Raw genomic sequence first — 19,725 nt, forward strand, 5'->3', positions numbered from 1 at the left:
ACATATAGAACAGAAAAAGCAATTATAAGAACTAAACAAAGGTATTATGAGTTAGGTGAGAAAGCACATAAAATTCTTGCCTGGCAGTTGAAAACAGAACAAGCTTCCAAAACAATAAATGCAATTAGAACAAGGGCAAATAAAATATCTTATAAACCTCTTGAACTAAATGAAACTTTTAAAAATTTCTATTCTGAATTATATCAATCAGAATCCCAAAATGATGTCAATGAGATAGAAAGGTTTTTATCACAAGTTTCTCTTCCAAAATTGAATTTGGAAGAACAGAAGGGATTAGATATGCCTTTTACATTAAAAGAAGTTGAAGAAGCTTTGGGATCACTCCAAAGTAATAAATCTCCAGGAGAAGATGGTTTTCCACCTGAATTTTATAAAAAATTTAAAGATTTATTATTTCCTCTTTTTATGGAACTAATACGTCAAGCAGAAAAAATACATAAACTTCCAGAATCTTTTTCAACAGCGATTGTAATAGTATTGCCAAAAAAAGACAGAGATCCTATGAAACCAGCATCATATAGGCCTATTTCTTTATTGAATACGGATTATAAAATAATAGCAAAAATTTTTATCGAATAGATTATCTAAATATTTACCAAAATTGATACATATGGATCAAACAGGATTTATTAAAAATAGACAATTGGCAGATAATGTAACTCGGCTACTCAGTATAATTCATTTGGCACAAAAAAGGGATGAGAAGAGTATAGTAGTAGCTTTGGATGCAGAAAAAGCATTTGATAGATTAGAATGGGATTTTTTATTTAAAGTACTAGAAAAATATGGGTTAGGAACATCTTTTATAAATTGGATTAAAACTTTAAATTCTAACCCTAAAGCTAAAGTGGTGACAAACTCTCAAATTTCAACACCATTCCAGTTAAAAAGGTCAACTAGACAAGGTTGTCCACTATCACCTGCTTTATTTGTATTGGCGATAGAGCCATTAGCAGAGCTAATTGAAATTGATCCAGATATTATGGGTTTTAGAGTTAATCAGGAGGAATATAAAATTAATCTTTTTGCCGATGATGTTTTGATCTATTTAATAAATCCACAATATTCGTTACATAAATTATCTTCTAGATTGGATGAATATGGGAAGGTATCAGGTTACAAAATAAATCGGGATAAAAGTGAAATTTTACCTCTTACTAAAGGAGACTATAGTCAATGTCGATTAGTAACCCAATTTAGATGGCCGGTAAATGGTATAAAATATTTAGGTATAAGACTTGATAATGATCTAAAGAATTTATATAAATTTAATTATTTACCACTATTGAAAAAAATTCAAGAAGATCTTGACAAATGGATGATATTACCAATAACATTAGTAGGTAGTCAATGTTGTAAAAATGAATATATTTCCTAGATTACACTATCTGTTTCAAACATTACCAATACAATTGCCACAGAAATTTTTTCAAGAGTTAAATAAATGTGTGAGAAAATTTCTTTGGAAAGGTAAAATGTCAAGAATATCATTGGAAAAATTGACATGTAAATTTGGGTTAGGAGGGTTACAACTTCCAAACTTTAAAAACTATTATAAAGCAAATCAACTTAGATTTATTGCATCTTTCTTCGATGATCGAAAACCAGCATGGATTAAAATAGAACTAGACAAGATAGGAGAAAATAGCCCTAAAGATTTTATATATAAATGGGAATCTAAATTGATACGGGAAAAGAAAGAATCTCCTATATTAACACATTTGATTGATCTATGGAATAAGATAAATGTTGATAATGAAACACAGAAATCTCTATTAGCAAGGAGACCTTTGTTTCAAAACAGACTTATTCCTTTTACAATGGACAATCAACTTTTATATAATTGGTACCAAAAAGGGATTAAATTTATAGGAGATTGTTTTGAACAAGGTATATTGATGTCATTTGAACAATTAAAGGATAAATATAAAATATCTAATAATACTTTCTTCTGTTACTTTCAATTAAGGGCTTACTTAAAAGGTAAGCTGGGTCAAACAATGTTTTTGCCAAAACCTAATGAAATTGAAACTTTAATTCAAAAAGGGAAAATTAAAAAATTTATTTCTTGTATGTATAATTTGATTCAAGAACAGACAATTAAACAAGGAAACCATAAGTCAAAGCAAAAATGGGAAACAGATCTGAATATTATTATTGATGAAACAAATTGGTCAAGACTTTGTCTTGACAGTATGACAAATACAATAAATGTTCGACTTAGATTAGTACAATATAATTTTTTACATCAATTATATATTACACCGCAAAAAATAAATAGATTAAATTCAAATTTTTCTGATAAATGTTTTCGGTGTAATCAAGAAATTGGTACTTTTTTACATTCTACTTGGTCTTGTTTTAAAATTCAACCCTTTTGGATAAATTTAAGAATCTTATTGGAACAAATTACTGCAATTCAACTTCCACATAACCCTGTATTATTTTTATTAGGTGATATTGAAGGGATAAAACCGAAACTTAAATTGAATGAATATCAGAAAGAATTTATAAAAATTGCATTGGCAGTAGCTAAGACTATAGCAGTTACTTGGAAATCTGATTCGTATTTAAGTATGGATCGTTGGAATAATGAAATGGCTAGTTCTATTCCACTTGAAAAAATTACTTATAATTTAAGAGATAAATATATAACATTTTTGAATATTTGGCGCCCTTATTTATAAAAGATAGGATGGCATATTTAAGTGCTCCGATAAAGAATTTGGTCACTTGGGGAAAGTAACGAATAATTATACCAAATTCATTTTGAATCCCATGGAGCATGTGGAAACCTTCCAATAACCAGGCAGTTCTTTTTTTTCTTTTTCTTCTTTTTTAGGTAGGACTATATATGGGGGGGGGGAGGGTTAAGGGGAGGGGGGAGGGTAGATTCTTTTTTTTCATGTATTCTTTTTGAAAATTCAATCAAAATTATATTACATAAAAAAAAGAATATTGTCAATATTAAACCAGTCCACAGTGCAAAAATGGTTGGGGACCCCTGGCTTAATGTGATCCTTCTGTAATTCGGCATTTTCACTAATCCGGCACTCCTCAGGTCCCAATGGTGCCAGATTAGTGAAGGTCGACCTGTACTTTGTTCTTTATTATAGCAATAATAAAAAAGTCTTTCTTGGGAAATATAAGCTAAGGGAAACAGTTGGATCCCTAAAAATGATGGTAAATCTATTAAAATGATAATGAGACTGCCACACCTATAAAGCAAATGTAGTAGATATAGAAAAGTATGGCCAAAGTTAAGACATCTACCAGAAGGTTGAAGAAGCTATTTAGATTAGCCAGAGGCTCAGGAGATATTAATCAAATTTCTTAACAGAATTGATCAGTTTAACTCTACAGATGAAGTCTGCAGGATTCGGAGCAAGAAGACTGCAAATGAACAGCTGATTTTTCAGAGCAATGGGAGTTTTTTACTACTCAGGGTAAAAGAGAGGCGAGATTGCACAGGCGCAAAACGTCAGCCAGTAGAGCGCAAAAGGCTTAAGAAGGCAAGGAATCTTCAACGGTTTTTGATTCAGAGCAAGAAGGCTGCGAGTGGGGAGTTCCGCCTGCTGCTCAATGGAGTAACATACAAATTCTGTGGCTGCCTTTAATTCTTCCTTTTCCCCAGTTTAATCCTTGAATTATTCAACTTTTATTTTCTGGATCTTGGAGGGAAATAGCGGTTATTATGTCGTATCCTTTAAGAAGTGGAAAACAGCCTTTTGAACTCAGCAATGGAAAGGGAAAAACTTCGAAAGAAAAATCAGAAGACATGCCCTGTCTGGGCTGAGCGTTTGGAACGCATGTTGATGGATCTTGATAATAAAATGGATAATAACACTTCTGAGTTGAAGTAGTTCCGACTGAGTTTACAGACTATTGAGGAAAATATTCTTTCCCTGAATACTGAGCTTAAAGAATCGAAATGTCAGATTGCGGATATTTCAACCCGACTTGAACAGGCTCAACGCAAAATTGTCGATTTAGAGACAAAGTCTCGGAGAAACAACATTCATATTTTAGGTCTTCCGGAAGGTTCAGAATCTGGAGATCTATTGGATTATTTTGCCAATATGTTTCAATCTCTGTTCCCGGATATTCTATCTCAGCCTCTCGATATTGAAAGAGTGCACAGAATTTTCACTGCGTCAGGTAAAGCTCGACCAATTTTAGTCAACTTTCTTGAAGACTGTTTAGTACACGGAGTGAATTAATACAGCGGATAGATTGTGAACTGGTTTGATTATCTGTTTCTATTTTGCTTTTTCTTTATTAATTAAGTGATAGGTTGCTTGCAGTTTATATAGTGCTTTTTTATTTTTTGGAGTGTTTAGTAATAGACAATTAGCTTTAATTCTTTTGTTAAATAAGGTAGTAAGTTAAAGAATAATGGCACGGCTTTTCTCTCTTTAGAGATTAAACTGTTTGGGTTAATAGTATTGTTTTGGCGCCTTTGGAGACTGTCGTTGCATTCTTTTAGCTTATGTTTACTGATTAAGTATAAATATTTTTTCCTTTGCTGGGCTTTTTTTTTAAATCTTATTTTACGTATTTACGTATTTTCTTTGTAAGGGGGAGGGGGGAATTGGAAGAAAAAACTTTTAATCATTATTTAAACTGAGCGGCACGCGGAACCCCGTTCTTATGTCTTTTTTCTTGGGGATGCGTTCCAGCTCTTTCTTTCTTTCACTGGATTTTCTTCCTTGGGGATGATGGGATGTCTGGGGGTATTTTTGTATCTTGGGGTTTATTGTGGGATTTTTGTTTCACACACAACTTTTGTATTTTGTCCCATTATGGAGTTCCGGAGCATGTGCATTTTCTACTGGGTTATGTTCATCAACGCCATCTTTGATTAGCCCGAGATGGTATGCATGTATTGTCATGTTCAGAATAATATCCAATGGTAGTTAAACAGATAAACGTTATTAGTTGGAATGTATGTGGCTGGAATCACCCTATTAAACGAAGGAAGACTTTTAAAGTTATTGATCGATTCCAGCCCGATATAATTTTTGGTCAAGAAACGCATATCAGAACGGGCGATCAAAATAGGTTTTTTAAAACATGGAAGGGCCTTCAGTATCATGCTACTTGTCAAAATAAAACAAAGGGAGTATCTATTTTTATTAAATCTAATATTTTATTTATTCAAGAAGACATTGTTTCAGATAATAATGGTAGATTTTTAATTATTAAAGGAACTACTTGTAATAAAAAAATGGTCCTGGTTAATCTATATGGACCTAATATAGATGACCCTTCTTTTTTTAAAAATGTATTTGGTTTATTACCAGACTTAAATGAATATATGCTGCTAATGGGAGGTGACTTCAACTGTTGCTTAAATCCTTTGATTGACAAAAGTTCAACCAATCAGCAGTTTCTGAGTCGTTCGGCAACACTTATTAATTCCTTTTTAACTGATTATGGTTTGATAGAAATCTGGAGGAATTTACATCCTAATGACAGAGATTATTCTTTTTATTCACATGTTCATAATAAATATTCGAGAATTGATTATTTTATAGCTGATTTCCGATTTTTGTCCGAAGTTCAGAAATGTGAATATGATGCGATTGCAGTCTCAGATCATGCGCCTTTAAGTTTAACTTTTGAGTTAAATGATGTTAGTAATGTAAACTTGCCTTGGCACTTTCCAGAAAATTTATTACAAAGCTCAGACTTTGTTAAATTTATAGAGATTCAGATAAAAGATTTCTTTCTTTTCAATAATACGGGAGATGTTTCGAAATTGATTATATGGAATACACTCAAAGCATATTTGCGAGGTCAGATAATATCTTATTTGGCTAAACTTAAGAAACAGACAAAAATAGAATTGGATAAAATTTCCAAACTAATTAAAGATCTAGATAGTACTTATGCAGTTTCTCCTAATGTTGATCTATTTAAACAAAGGGTTGAACTTCAATCTCAATATAATTTACTATTAACTTATCCGATTGAAAGAAATTTGCTTAAATTAAAAAGTCAATTTTATATGTCTGGAGATAAAAGTAACAAGCTATTAGCATCTCAACTTAAAGCAGTTAGAGGTAAAAGACAAATTTTAAAAATTCGTAAGAGAGATGGTAGTTTAGCTTCTAATTATGAAGATATTAATAAAATTTTTCAAGACTATTACAGTGAACTTTATAAATCTCAGTTTCCAGCTGACCCTTCTAATATGTGTGCCTTTTTACAAAAGATTGATTTTCCTAGAATATCTGTTGAAGATCAGCAAATTCTTGATGCTCCTTTTACTGAAAGAGAAATTCAGAAAGCTATTCTTTCAATGCAATCTGGTAAAGCTCCTGGATTGGATGGTTTTACTGTAGAATTTTATAAAAAATTTGAACATTTGCTTACTCCTTATATGTTAGAAATGCTTAAAGATTCTTTTATGTCAGGAGAGTTACCTTCCACATTTTATGAAGCTTCTATTTCCTTAATCCTTAAGATAGATAAAGATCCTACTGATTGTGCTTCATATAGACCTATCTCATTATTAAATGTGGATGCCAAAATTCTTTCAAAAATAATGGCTAATTGGATGGAGAATATATTAGCAAAAATAATCTCTCAGGATCAAATAGGTTTTATAAAAGGCCGTTATTCTTTTCCTAATACTCGGAGATTGTTAAATATTATATACTCATCCCTCTCTAAGACTCCCCAATGTGTTGTTTCTCTAGATGCTGAAAAGGCATTTGATAGAGTTGAATGGAAATATCTATTTAAAGTTTTAGAGAAATTTAGCTTTGGTACTAATTTTAATAAATGGATTAGATTGATATATAAAAGCCCTATTGCCACTGTTATCACTAATAACTGTTATCCCTTTTTCCAACTTTCTCGGGGTACGAGACAAGGATGTCTGTTAAGCCCTCTGTTATTTAACTTGATGTTGGAACCCTTGGCTATTGCACTTCGTGAAGCTAAAAATATTCAAGGAATTTCTATAAATGGGACTATTCATAAGATCTCCCTTTATGCAGATGATCTTTTGGTTTATATTCCGAAGAATCTATTCCTAGTTTATTGAAATTATTAAATGAATTTGGATTGTTTTCAGGATATAAATTAAACTTGCATAAAAGTGAATTATTTCCTTTAAATGATTCCGCTTCTATATAACATTCCTTTAAAAGTTACGAATTCTTTTAAATATTTAGGTATTACCATTACTAAAAATTATGGAGACCTTTATAGAGCTAATTTAGTTCCCTTAGTGGATTTTATGAAGCAATTTTTTTCTAGATGGAATCCACTTACACTTTCCTTAGTAGGTCGAATTCATGCAGTTAAAATGATGATTTTACCAAAATTTTTATATGTATTTCAAAACATTCCTATTTTTCTGACTAAGAAGTTTTTTTGATCAAGTTGACTCTATTATTTCATCTTTTGTTTGGAATAATAAAAGACCAAGAATTGGAAAATGTCAATGACAAAAATTAAAAAAGGATGGAGGTCTTACTTTGCCTAATTTAAGAATGTATTATTGGGTGGTTAATATACGTTATGCGTGTTCTTGGTTGTGTTGGACCGATAAGAACAACCATCCTGGGTTGACTTGGATTGAAAACTGTGAAACAATTTCATTTAGCTTCGTTATTAGGAGCTCCTTTACCTGTACAATTAGCCAAAATTTCTATTCTAAATATAAATTCTATGATCAATCATTACGAATTTGGTATCAATTTCGTAAGTTTTTTAATCTTAAAAAAATTAACCTTCTTAGTTTAATTTATCGAAACTATTTATTTAAACCTTCACTTAATGATCCTACCTTTTCTCTTTGGAGGAATAAAGGAATTTTTTCCTTTATGGACTTGTTTCAAGAAGGTCGATTGATATCCTTTAAGAAATTAGTAACTGAATACTCTCTCTCATATTCACATGTTTTGCAATATCTTCAGGTCAGACATTTTTTACAAGAATATTTAAGTAATTTTCCATATATACAAGATTCTGACCTGTTAGACATTATTTTAAAAATGAACCCTTTAGTGAAAGGCTTTATTGGGAAAATTTACAACTTACTATTACAACAGGACAATTATCCTTTACTTAAGATCAAGCAGGATTGGGAAAGAGAGCTTAATATGACCTTGATAACAGAGGATTGGTTGCGAACTTTGAAGCTGGTTAACTCTTCTTCAATTTGTGCCAGTCATTCTCTAATTCAATTTAAAATTGTACATCGTTATTATTTGACAGAGGAGAGATGGTCTAAAATTTTTCCTAATGTAAATAATCAGTGTGATAGATGCAAAACTGAGATAGCTACATGGACACATGTGTTTTGGTCATGTTCTGTATTGAAACAATTTTGGAAATCTATTTTTTCTATAATCTCTAAAGCTTTAAGTATCAATTTACAACCTAATAAATTGACAGCTTTGTTTGGTATAATTCCTCAACACATTCACGGTATTTCTATATCTGACCAATATGTAATTGTATTAGTCACATTATTGGCTAGAAGGGCTATTTTATTAAAATGGAAAGATGCCTCTGCTCCCACTTTGATACAATGGTTCTCTCAGGTGATATTATGTCTTAGTTTGGAAAAAAATTAGAAGTCGAACTTTTGATCCTAAATATGACTTTGAGAAAAGGTGGGGCTCTTTTGCCCGTTATTACTATTTGACTTGAGTTAATTAAGAAGGTCCTTTTCTGATGCTTGGTTATATGAATTTGGTTGGTGGTTTGATGTCTTTTTTACTATGGAAGCTTGTATGGCGCATAGCTCCGGGTTTGTGCTCCAAATGGGTTTTTTTCCCCTTTTTTTTAAGTTATTAGGGGGTTTTCTCTGTTTTAGTTAGTAGGGGTTCTTTTTTTTCCTTCTTTTTTTTCCATTAAAAAAAAAGCTTAAATACTTTGTTTTTTGATTATTATTGATATACTGTTTAGCCTGGTTGATAGTTTAACTTTTACTCTACATATGGATATGTTATCTTGATTATTTTGATGTATTTTTCTCTGTTGTTGATTTTCAATAATAATTAATAAAAAGATTTAAAAAGAAAAGAAATGAATAGCTGGTTTTACTACTCGGGGTAAAAGAGAGCTGAGACTGCGCAGGTGCGTGACGTCAGCCGGTAGAGAGCGAAAGATTTAAAAAGGCCACCATATCCAGTGGGCAGGGTTCGGAGCGGGCAGTGGAGTGAGAGATGGCAGAGTGATAGGGCTTTGGCTCAACAGGCTTAGGCGGTAACGGGAAGAGGCGAGGTAGGTTTACCTGTGTTAATTGCAGAAAGGAAGTAGTATGAATGTGAGGCCAGTTTTCTGTGCTTGGTGTCAGATGTGGGAGGTCCTGGATTCTCCCAGCCTCCCGGATGGCCGTATCTGCACCAGGTGTGTCGAGCTGCAGCTCCTAAGGGACCGAGTTAAGGAACTGGAGATGCAGCTCGATGACCTTCGCTTGGTTAGGGACAGCGAGGAGGTGATAGAAAGGAGTTATAGGCAGGTGGTCACACCGGGGCCACGGGAGACAGACAAGTGGGTCACAGTCAGGAGGGGGAAGGGGAAGAGTCAGGTACTAGAGAGTACCCCTGTGGCTGTACCCCTTGACAATAAGTACTCCTGTTTGAGTACTGTTGGGGGGGACAGCCTACCTGGGGGAAGCAACAGTGGCCATGCCTCTGGCACAGAGTCTGGCCCTGTAGCTCAGAAGGGTAGGGAAAGGAAGAGGATGACAGCAGTGACAGGGGACTCTATAGTTAGGGGGTCAGACAGGCGATTCTGTGGACGCAGGAAAGAAACTCAGATGGTAGTTTCCCTCCCAGGTGCCAGGGTCCGGGATGTTTTAGAATGCGTCCAAGATAACCTGCAGTGGGAGAGAGAACAGCCAGAGGTCGTGGTACATATTGGTGGCAATGACATAGGTAGGAAAAGGGAAGAGGTCCCGAAAACCGACTACAGCGATTTAGGAAGGAAGTTGAGAAACAGGACCGCAAAGTTAGTAATCTCGGGATTATTGCCTGTGCCACGCGACAGTGAGAATAGGAATAGAATGAGGTGGAAGATAAATGCGTGGCTGAGGTATTGGAGCAGGGGGCAGGGATTCAGCTTTCTGGATCATTGGGACCTCTTTTGGGGCAGGTGTTACATGTACAAAAAGGATGGGTTGCACTTGAATCCCAGAGGGGACCAATATCCTGGTGGGGAGGTTTGCCAAGGCTACTGGGGAGAGTTTAAACTAGAATTGTTGGGGGGTGGGAACTGAACCGAAGAGACTGGGGAAGAGGAAGCTGGCTCACAAATAGAGAAAGCTTGTAGACAGTGCAAGAGGGAGGATAGGCAGGTGATAGAGAAGGGACGCGCTCAGACCGAAGGTTTGAGTTGCGTCTATTTTAACGCAAGGAATGTTGTGAACAAAGCGGTTGAGCTTAGAGCACGGAACAGGACTTGGAGCCATTTATTCCTAACTCTTTTTTTGATTCTTTAGATTCGATTCTTTCTTCCTATATATGGAAGAACAGAAAACCCCGATTAAATAAAGCCCACATCAAAAAATTTAAAAGAATGGAGGCCTTGCTCTACCCAATTTTAGGTTTATATTATTGGGCAATTAACATACGAAATCTTACATTCTGGTTATATTATAGTAATTGTGAGGACTGTCCAATATGGGTCTTTTTGGAAGCCAATTCTGTTAAGAAATTTTCTATTATTTCTCTTCTTGGATCCTCTCTTCCTTTATCTTTAAATAAATTAACTGACAGTTTGGTGGTTAAACACACAGTGAGGATCTGGCTACAGTTTAGAAAACACTTCGGTTTATTGAGATTTTCCCCTTCTAGTCCTATTTTTTCTAATTTTTTTTTAAACCATCTACGACCGATCTGTTTTTTAGAGAATGGGATAGATTAGGCATTAAACGATTTCAGGATCTGTTTGTTGGAGGCAGTCTTTCTTCTTTAGAGCAGCTCTCAGTGAAATATAACTTATCAAATACCCACTTTTTTTGATATCTACAGATTAGAGATTTTTTTTAAGATCTAAACCGCATATATTTCCTACCAGCCTGGATAAGAACATAATAGGTGTAATTTTTAATTTGAAACATTTTGATAATGGTCCAATATCTTATATTTATGGTCTGTTGTTGGGACTGAGAATGGCTCCTTTAGACAAAATTAAAAAAAGATTGGGAAAAGGATTTACAGACTTCATTATCTGATGAGGCCTGGAGGGCTGTTTTCAAAATGGTTAATTCTTCATCATTATTGTGCTCGTCATTCCCTCCTACAATTTAAAGTGGTACATAGGACTCATATGTCTAAAGACAAGCTCTCTAGTTTTATTGCAGATATATCTCCTAATTGTGACAGATGTAATAATAGAGAGGCTTCATTAATTCATATCTTTTGGTCATGTTCGAGCCTTGAAAAATATTGGAAAGATGTATTCCAAATTTTTTCTGTACTTTTTAAAGTTAATTTTAAGCCCAATCGTTTGACTGCCTTATTTGGTATTGTTGAGGAAAGAAAGAGCTACAATTTTGGACAACACACATAAAAATTGCTGGTGAACGCAGCAGGCCAGGCAGCATCTATAAGAAGAGGTACAGTCGATGTTTCGGGCCGAGACCCTTCGTCAGGACTAAATGAAAGAAGAGATAGTAAGAGATAATTTTGGAGCCTTCTCATTTGTGGGTATTGACTTTTATTTCTCTTATGGCTAGGAGGGCGATCTTGCTTAAATATTAGGAGGTTGCCCCTCCCCCACACATGCTCAATGGTTATGCAATGTTGTGTCATGTTTAAATTCAGAGAGGATTTGTTGTTCGATTTCTGATTCTAATCAAGATTTTCAAATGCTATGGGGACCCTTTCTGAACTACTTTAAAAATCTTCGAATTGTTATTGTTATTAAAATATAGATCTGGGCTATTATTATAAAACACAATAAGGTAAAGTACTCTTTTTTTCTTTTGTTTTTTTACCAACCAGCTTTGTCTTGGTAGTGGGTGTAGATTTTTTAAATAATGTAATTAACCATATTATTGTATTTAATAATTCAATTTATTTTATTTGATTAATCATTAATATGGGATACCATGATTGTATCTGTGTGATTTATATATAGTGCATTTTGTGCTACCTTATTTTGATTTATAATAAGTATCCTTATGAATTCTGTATTTGTGTATATGAAATTTAATAAAAATGTTGGAAAATGTACTTGGAGCCATAACCTTGTGGCCATTACTAAGACTTGGGTGGCTGAAGGACAGGAACAGTTACTTCAAGTGCCGGGATTTAGATGTTTCAGAAAGGACAGGGAGGGAGGCAAATGAAGTGGGGCGTGGCACTGTTGATCAGAGATAGTGTCATGGCTGCAGAAAAGGTGGACGCCATGGAGGGATTGTTGATGGAGTCTCTGTGGGTGGAAGTTAGGAATGATGTGCACTGGCAAACCATCCATGTTTCTTCCTGGGGCCCCGCTTCCTGTGTTCTCTTCAAACTCACCAATTCACTGGAAAATGTATTTTTCCACTGTGTAACACCTTAAAATAAAGTGAATGAAGAATGTGTTGAAATATTAATGGATAAAGTCCAAGAGTCCAGAAAATCTGCAAATCCAGTGCCACCTGGTCCACTGCATGCTAGATTAGTTGGTTTTTACTGCAAAGCAAATATCAATAATTTCTGACTAATTTCTTACTCCTCAAGCTGATCTTGGCTGATCTCAACTGGTTTAGTTTTAAAATCACAAGACTGTCGATAATTGAGCAGTCGCGGTGCTCCCTTAGGAGGGATGGAGCACTTAACAGCAAGAGATTTTGCAGAAGTTGGAAATCCAGAAAAATGCTGCGGGAACTCAGCAGGTCAGACAGCATCTATGGAAATGAATAAACAGTCAGCACTTTGCAGTCCCAGTAATATTTCTGCTTCTGTTGATAGGGAGTACCACAGCTTCTCTCAGCAGTGAAGGGACAGTGGTGGACTTTCAAATGAGCTGATCATGTGTGTTGGGTGACTGGTGTATATCTGGATGGCTGCTGAGCTTCTAGGTTTGGGAAGTGATGGTGAAGAACACTTGACCACAAAAAGTTTTTAAGGTTGTTCATTGACGACAGCAATCAAATGGTTTGGATGGTGTCAAATTTCTTGAATGTTGTTAGAGTTGCACCTCTCTAGACATTTGGCGAATATTCTGTCAATGACCACCTGACACAAGTCTCTGACTTGCTGGGTCAGACAGTGTGTGTAGCTAATAGAATTGGGTTTCTGATCAGTGGTGAGCACCCACCCTCGTCTCATCCAGGATGGACTGGGAATCCCATTTCAGATTTTCTGAGGGAGCTTGAGTTACCAACAATTGACAAGTCATTAGGACAGAGCTCCAAATACAGCCAGCTAAGAGCTAGAGGAAATTTGCATGTCTTTGATACATGGAATAGTCGCTGTGGTGGAACTGCTGCAAGGGCCAGACCTTGTGCCCCATGTTCAGAGAAATGTCCCGCCGTGGTGGAAAAGAGTACCATCAGAATCCTGACTAATACGTCTGCAGAAAAGAGAGTGTTTCCATTTGGTTTGGAGTCCATCATTGAAGGCTCAATATTCCACACTGCCAGCTTGATCTGCACTCCCAGTATAATCCCAGGAACTGGATATACTGGATCAGAATTAATATTTCCCACTGCTGGCAAACAGCCAATCTGTGTAGCTGGATTAATATGGAGTGAAGAATATGGTTCCACGATCTATCCGCGTTGGTCCCAGTGGAAGTTGATGTAACCAGTGAATCACTGGTGGGACCTGATAACTGGAGGGGTCTGCAGCAGGTGTCAGAGGTGGCAAAGAGGAAACAAACTGTATGGTCCCTGCTGTGGGATTGTGCAGGTATCTGGTCTCCACCAGGAACTCATTCTGCATTGGCAGCAACGTCTGGTGAAATAAAAACATTCCTTGTTAATATTAAACAGTACACACTATTACACACTTGTAGACCCTGTCAGACACAAGTTCAGTCCCACTGGGCCACACATTTTTGAAAAAGCATTCAGTCCTTGAAGGAAATGCAAACGAAACATTTACTGGAGTGACACTTGGGCAAAGCTGCTTTGTTTTAAGTTCCCCTCAATGTAGTCTTAGAGTCAGAGAGAAGTACAGCACAGAAACAGGCCCTTTGGTCCTTCTAATCCTTGCCAAAACCATTTAAGTTGCCTACTCCCAATGACCTGCACCGGAACCATCGCCCTCCATACCCCTACTATCCCTGTACCTATCCAAACTTCTCTTGAACATTGAAATCAAGCTCACACACACCACTTGTGCTGGCAGCTCGTTCCACAGTCTCACAACCCTCTGGGTGAAGAAGGTTCCCCTCATGTTCCCCTTAAACTTCTTACCCATCACCTTTAACCTATGACCTCTGGTTGTAGTCCCACCAACCTCAGTGAAAACAGTCTTCCTAAAACGCACAAAATGCTGCAGGAACTCAGTAGGCCAGGCAGCATCTATGGAAACGAATACACAGTCGCTGTTTCAGGCCGAGACCCTTCATCATAATCCGACAATCTCTTAACATGTGAATGTGAGTAGGTGCATCAACAATGTCCCTGATAATCTTGGCAGCTCAGGATAGCCTTACATTTTCTGTCAGGTAAAACATCCCAGGTTTAACTGAATTGTGGGAAAAACAGGCCAGGAGGGACTTTGTTCAGGAACACATCCTACACACCATGTGAATCAGCACAGGAAGGTTTAAGCTTGATAACCCCATGTTAAATGGAAACCAGGTTTGACATTTCAATAATGCCATCCACATGCTGCACATGTTCCTGTCTACATCAATGGCGCTGAGGTTGAGAAGGTGAAGAGATTCGAGCTGTAGAAATGAACATCGCCAATCACCTGTGCTGGTCTAACCATGTTAATACCAAGAAAACTCATCAACACCTCTACTTCCTCAGGAGGATAAAGAAATTTAGCAACTTTTCATCAACCCTTATTATTGCATTTTGTGTGTGCTGTTCACGTTTCTTCAACCTTTGCTTGTAGTACGTACCCTCTAATTCAGGCAACACTGCATGCTCTCCAAAGCCTCCACATCCTTCCTGCAATGAGGTGACTACAACTGAAGGTGATACTCCAGATGCAGCCAAACCGGCATTTATAAAGCTGCAACATAAATTCCCGAGTCTTGAACTCAATACCTCGGCTAACAAAGGCAAGCAGGGTACATGCTTTCTTTCCCACCCTATCTACCTGTGCAGCCACATTCAGGGAGCCAAAGACATGAATCCCTGATCCATCTGTATATCAACTGTGAAGGTCTTTTCACTGACAGTGTACTGCCCTTTTACAAAGATGGTGTGTTGCCTCCTGGGTGCTAGGGTCAAGGGTGTCTCAGAGTACCTGCAGAATGCTTTCAAGGGATTGAGTAAGGAGCCATAGATCATGCAGAACTACCTAACGACATAGGTAGAAAGGGGTAAGAAATCATGTGTCCTCTTGTCCTAGACTCTTCCACCATGGGAAACATCCTTTCCACATCTACTCTGTCTTGGCCTTTCAATATTCAAAAGGTTTCAATGAGATCCCCCCTCATCCTTTTGAATTCCAGCGAGTACAGACCCAGAGCCATCAAACATTCCTCATATGATAACCCTTTCATTCCTGTAATTCATCCTTGTGAACCTCCTCTGGACCCCCTCCAATGCCAGCACATTTTTCTAAGATGAGGGGCCCAAAACTGTTCACAATACTCAAGGTGAGGCCTTGCCAGTGCCTTATAAAGCCTCAGCATCACATCCCTACTCTTGTATTCTAGACCTCTTGAAATGAGTGCTAACATGGCATTTGCCTTCCTCACCACCAACTCAACCTGCAAGTTAACCTTTAGAGTGTTCTGCACAAGGACTCCCAAGTCCCTCTGCATCTCAGATTCTTGGATTTTCTCCCTGTTTAGAAAATAGTCTACACATTTATTTCTACTACCAAAGTGCATGACTATGCATTTTCCAACATTGTATTTCATTTGCCACTTTCTTGCCCATTCTCCTAATCTGTCTAAGTCCTTCTGCATCCTACCTGTTTCCTCAACGCTATCTGCCCCTCCACCAATCTTTGTATTATCTGCAAACTTGGCAACAAAGCTATCTATTCCATAGGTGGCTTTATTCCATAGAGGAGGTGATAGAAAGGAGTTATAGGCAGGTGGTCACACCGGGGTCACAGGAGACAGACAAGTGGCTAACAGTCAGGAGGGGGAAGGGGAAGAATCAGGTACTGGAGAGTACCCCTGTGGCTGTACCCCTTGACAATAAGTACTCCTGTTTGAGTACTGTTGGCGGGGACAGCCTACCTGGGGGAAGCAACAGTGGCCAAGCCTCTGGCACAGAGTCCGGCCCCGTGGCTCAGAAAGACAGGGAAAGGAAGAAGAAGGCAGTAGTGTAGGGGACTCTATAGTTAGGGGGTCAGACAGGTGATTTTGTGGATGCAGGAAAGAAACTCGGATGGTAGGTTGCCTCCCAGGTGCCAGGGGCCGGGATGCTTCAGATCGCGTCCAAGATACCCTGCAGTGGGAGGGAGAACAGCCAGAGGTCGTGGTACATATTGGTACCAATGACATAGGTAGGAAAAGGGAAGAGGTTCTGAAAACAGACTACAGGGAGTTAGGAAGGAAGTTGAGAAGCAGGACCACAAAGGTAGTAATCTCGGGATTACTGCCTGTCCCACACGACAGTGAAGATAGAAATAGAATGAGGTGGAGGATAAATATGTGGCTGAGGGATTGGAGCAGGGGGCAGGGATTCAGATTTCTGGATCATTGGGACCTCCTTTGGGGCAGGTGTGACCTCTACAAAAAGGACAGGTTGCACTTGAATCCCAGGGGGACCAATATCCTGGCGGGGAGGTTTGCTAAGGCTATTGGGGAGAATTTCAACTAGAATTGTTGGGGGGTGGGAACCAAACTGAAGAGACTGGGAAAGAGGTGGTTGGCTCACAGATAGAGAAAGCTTGGAGACAGTGTGTGAGGGAGGATAGGCAGGTGATAGAGAAGAGACGCGCTCAGACCAACGGTTTGAGATGTGTCTATTTTAACGCAAGGAGTATTGTGAACAAAGCGGATGAGCTTAGAGCGTGGATCAGTACTTGGAACTATGATGTGGTGGCCATTACAGAGACTTGAATGGCTCAGGGACAGGAATGGTTACTTCAAGTGCCGAGTTTTAGATGTTTCAGAAAGGACAAGGAGGGAGGCATAAGAGGTGGGGGCATGGCACTGTTGATCAGAGATAGTGTCATGGCTGCAGAAAAGGTGGATGTCTATGGAGTCTCTATGGGTGGAGGTTAGGAACAGGAAGGGGTCAATAACTTTACTGGGTGCTTTTTATAGGCCGCCCAATAGTAACAAAGATATCAAGGAGCAATTAGGGAAACAGATCCTGGAAAGGTGTAATCATAACAGAGTTGTCGTGATGGGAGATTTTAATTTCCAAAATATCGATTGGCATGTCCCTGGATCAAGGGGTTTAGATGGGGTAGAGTTTGTTAGGTGTATTCAGGAAGGTTTTTTGACACAATACGTAGATAAGCCTACAAGAGGAGAGACTACTTGATTTGGTATTGGGAAATTAACCTCAGATCTCTCCGTGGGAGAACATTTTGGAGAAAGTGATCATAATTCTATCTCCTTTACAATAGCATTGGAGAGAGATAGGAACAGACAAGTTAGAAAAGCATTTAATTGGAGTAAGGGGAATTATGAGGCTATCAGGCAGGAAATTAGAAGCTTAAATTGGGAACAGATGTCCTCAGGGAAAAGTGCGGTAGAAATGTGGCAAATGTTCAGGGGATATTTGTGTGGAGTTCTGCATAGATACGTTCCAATAAGACAGGGAATTTATGGTAGGATACAGGAACCGTGGTGTACAAAGGCTGTAATAAATCTAGTTAAGAAGAAAAGAAAAGCTTACAAAATGTTCAGAGAGCTAGGTAATGTTAGAGATCTAGAAGATTATAAGGCTAACAAGAAGGAGCTTAAGAAGGAAATTAGGAGAGCCAGAAGGGGCCATGAGAAGGCCCTGGCAGGCAGGATTAAGGAAAACCCCAAGGCATTCTACAAGTATGTGAAGAGCAAGAGGATAAGACCTGAAAGAATAGGACCAATCAAGTATGACAGTGGGAAAGTGTGTATGGAACCAGAGGAAATAACAGAGGTACTTAATCAATACTTCAGTATTCACTACAGAAGAGGATCTTGGTGATTGTAGTGATGACTTGCAGCGGACTGAAAAGCTTGAGCATGTAGATATTAAGAAAGAGGATGTGCTGGATCTTTTGGAAAGCATCAAGTTGGATAAGTCGCTGGGACCGGATGAGATGTACCCCAGGCTACTGTGGGAGGCAAGGAAAGAGATTGCTGAGCCTCTGGCAATGATCTTTGCATCATCAATGGGGACGGGAGAGGTTCTGGAGGATTGGAGGGTTGCGAATGTTGTTCCCTTATTCAAGAAAGGGAGTAGAGGTAGCCCAGGAAATTATAGACCAATGAGTCTTACTTCAGTGGTTGGTAAGTTGATGGAGAAGATCCTGAGAGGCAGGATTTATGAACATTTGGAAAGGTATTATATGATTAGGAATAGTCAGCATGGCTTTGTCAAGGGCAGGTTGTGCCTTACGAGCCTGATTGAATTTTTTGAGGATGTGAGTAAATGCATTGATGAAGGTAGAGCAGTAGATGTAGTGGAAATGGATTTTAGCAAAGCATTTGATAAGGTACACCATGCAAGGCCTATTGAGAAAGTGAGGAGGCATGGGATCCAAGGGGACATTGCTTTGTGGATCCAGAACTGGCTTGCCCACAGAAGGCAAAGAGTGGTTGTAGATAGGTCATATTTTGCATGGAGGTTGGTGACCAGTGGTGTGCCTCAGGGATCTGTTCTGGGACCCTTACTCTTCGTGATTTTTATAAATGACCTGGCTGAGGAAGTGAAGGGATGGATTAGTAAGTTTGCTGATGACACGAAGGTTTGGGGGTGTTGTGGATAGTGTGGAGGGCTATGGGTAAGCCTAGTAATTTCTAAGGTAGCGACATGTTCAGCATGACTTTGTGGGCCGAAGGGCCTGTATTGTGCTGTAGGTTTTCTATGTTTCTATCATCTGAATAATTGATATACAATGTAAAAAGCCATCCCAATACTGACCCCTGCTGAACACCACTAGTCACACGCAGCCAACCAGAAAAGCATCCTTTTATTCCCACTCGTTGCCTCCTACCAGTCAGCCAATGCTCTAACCATGTCAGTAACTTTCCTGTAATACCATGGGCTCTTAACTTGGTAAGCAGCCTCATGTGTGGCACCTTGAAAAAGGCCATCTGAAAGTCCAAATATACAACTTCCACTACATCTCCTTTATCTATCATACTTGTAATCTCCTCAAAGAATTCCAACAGGTTCGTCAGGCAGGATTTTCCCTGAAGGAAACCATGCCCGTTGCATTCACCAGCATTGTTTATGTGTCATGCTGACTTTGTACTATCTTGTTCTGTGTCACCAAGTACTCCATCACCTCATCCTTAACAATTGACCCCAACATCTTCCCAGGCACTGAGGTCAGGCTAACTGGTCTGCAATTTCCTTTCTGCTGCCTTCCTCCTTTCACCATGTCAGAGTCCAATGATTTTTGAAAGATCATTTCTAATGCCACCACAATCTCTAACACTATC

At 38.1% G+C, this 19,725-nt stretch overlaps 1 long non-coding RNA gene across 2 annotated transcripts in view; it reads left to right on the top strand.

Annotated features, from left to right (window-relative positions):
• The first annotated feature begins 3,576 nt into the window (after nucleotides 1-3,576).
• The window catches only part of LOC134340750 (uncharacterized), a 130,291-nt gene continuing 114,142 nt past the window's right edge, over nucleotides 3,577-19,725 (top strand). For both annotated transcript variants that reach the window (XR_010016628.1, XR_010016629.1), the window contains exon 1: nucleotides 3,577-4,179. This is a non-coding gene — a long non-coding RNA (uncharacterized LOC134340750). The remainder of the gene's footprint in view (nucleotides 4,180-19,725) is intronic.

Source organism: Mobula hypostoma, chromosome X2, assembly GCF_963921235.1.
Source record: "Mobula hypostoma chromosome X2, sMobHyp1.1, whole genome shotgun sequence".
In the NCBI taxonomy this organism is placed as follows: domain Eukaryota; kingdom Metazoa; phylum Chordata; class Chondrichthyes; order Myliobatiformes; family Myliobatidae; genus Mobula; species Mobula hypostoma.